Below are 2,615 nucleotides of genomic sequence, written 5' to 3'. Positions count from 1 at the left end.
AAAAAAAAAAAGCAAAGCATTTAATATTACTTCAAACCACCTGTGAAGCTAACCAAGGAAGATAATGGCAGTGCAGTGTTAGACCTCCATAAATCAGAAGCTAGCCCTAAGCTCAAGAAGTGTCCAGTCCCTGGATCTCCCATTCCCAGCCTTGCCATCAGTTCAGACAGGAGCTCCAATACCTCATTTCAAAACTGCTGCAAATTCTCTGCATTTTTCACAGAAACTGAGCCTCAGAAACACAACACCAAGTTGTGTGAATGGAGGTCTTGGTAGCCAAGTTTGTATTCAAATCTTGGTGCAACAGTGAAGTTTAGGGGAGCTTGCTTGAGTAGGTGATGTCTCAGCATCTGGAGAAGCACTGTGGTACATCTCTGCTGCTCTCAGGGCTAGGCCAAGCCATGCCAAGGCCAAACCAAAGGTGGCTAATCCCAAATCAGATGTGCAGGGATGGGAGAGGATGAGAAGTTCTTGGGCAATAACAGCTTCTATATGGTTGCCAAGGGAATCTAGAGATTGCTTTGTATCACTTCTGGTTTTCAATCCAGATTGAGAAAGAAAATTTGTCTGGATAATGTTCCAAAGGAGGCAGCAGTTCTCATTATTAGTCACAAGTGATTTGCATTAAAAATAATTATTGTTGTTATTGTCACTTTTTGTGACCTAAGCTGTTAAGTTCTGATGGATGCTTCTGGAAACAACTCTATTCAGCTGACAAGCTTACCTGACCCCAAGTGAAGCTGAGATATTTCTCTTGCACTGTTTGCCATACCCAACATGGAGCAAGCAAAACTAGCCTGAGCTGTATTTTGGGCTGGATTTGATGTAGTTCAGTTTTTCTAAAACTCAAATTCAGTAATCCAAATGTTAATATTCTTAATGATATAACTCTACTGAAGTCAAGAAAATCCTAAACAATGCTGTTCCCATTAATAAGGGACTGTATAAGCACACAGTGAGAAATAAATCCTTCCTTAGAGATCTTGTCGTCTACATGTTCAGAGAGAGGAAAAAGGAGAGGCTGATCTCCTGGAGTTCCTTTCCAATCCAAGCTGCTCTGTGATTTTAGGAACTGAAATACTCAAGATGGATTGAAAAATTTCAAGAATTAGATTAAAAAAAGCAATGATTACTATAGCAGAGCCCTGTCCTTTTCCCCATCCTGTGTTCTTGGCAGTGCCTAGGATCACCATGAAGAAACACATTAATGCATTTCTCAAAGCGGTGCATTTGAGATAACTTATGTTATGCTGCATATTAGTAAACATCTGCATTGCCTTTAAGCTTCACTGCATCTTCAGAGCTGATCACTTCACCTTTTGAACAGCTTCATCAAGCATGCTGGCACAAGTCCTTTTTTAACAGCTATAAGTCAGGTTCCAACAAGTTTATTACACAGCTGTGAAATTATATTGTCATATCCAGTAATGTAAGTCTGACATGAATCTTTGATGCCTACTGTATGACAAGCAAAGACTCATTTCAGAGACTATCCTTCACATAAGTTCTTGTATTTTCTCTGCTTTAATATGAATCCACTATGGAAAGTACTTACAGCATATTGTAAACACAAGATTATGAAGATTAACAAAATCAGCTCTTGTCACCTTCAAACAAATAAATCAGCTATAAATACCAAAATGTCACCAAATTCAGATTTGGATAGAAGTTCTGTGGGGATGGAGTTGTTGGGGAAGTATCACATTATGCATTTATTAGACCAAATGGATCACAGCCACGAATACCGCTCATATCTAAAAGGAACCATTCCTTGCTATCGTCTTTAAAAAGCAATCCTTAAATACAGAAATTTCAAGGACTACTCTCATGATGTCACCATTTATTTAGCATGACAAAGACTGTTATATTTATCCGTTGCCTTCAGTTCCACTGGATTTTTGCTCATGACTTCTCAGGCTGCAGATACAGATGAAATCCCAGGGAAAAATGGCTCTTGAGTTGGTTTCAGACAACACATTGCATCTCGCTGCTGCTGCCTGGGATGTGTTAAACATACTGCTCACACTCTGCATGGCACACGTACAGCAGTTTTGGTCCAGGAAATACCAGACAGAAATGTGAGAGTCATTACTTCTTGAGATTCAAATGTTGGCAGGTAGGTCCATGGGAATTTGCTGGAAGTGGCTGTTTTTGTATAAGTAAAGCAAAAATGCCGTTCCTGCTGCACATCACCCACAACCAGGGTATTTCTTCCCATTCTCTCCTACTATTCCTTGAAATTGCTGTCATCCAGACATCTCTGTGGCACCAATGCTAGCTCAATCTTACAGTTAATGTGAAAGACGTGTAAAACTTGCTCTAACTTGACTGATACAAACAACTCCAGTTGAAACTGTTGACTAATGCAGACCTACAGTCTTCCAAATAGAGAGAAATCAGACAAAAAAAATAATATTAGAAAAAAAGTATTGTCTATCTTTTCTGTACTGCTAATATCACAGAGTTCTGAACGTGGCACCTTCTTCAGTCCCCTTTCCAGTGATAACCCTGCTGGCACAGACCCAGCAGTGGCTGCCAAATCCCAGGGCAATGTGTTGTCAACATTAAATGTACAGCCCTTCTGGGGCATGAAGAAATGCAACTCCCACCACAAA

This window comes from Meleagris gallopavo, chromosome 8 (assembly GCF_000146605.3).
Source record: "Meleagris gallopavo isolate NT-WF06-2002-E0010 breed Aviagen turkey brand Nicholas breeding stock chromosome 8, Turkey_5.1, whole genome shotgun sequence".
Taxonomy (NCBI): Eukaryota; Metazoa; Chordata; class Aves; order Galliformes; family Phasianidae; genus Meleagris; species Meleagris gallopavo.
Note: the sequence above shows the minus strand (reverse complement) of the source record.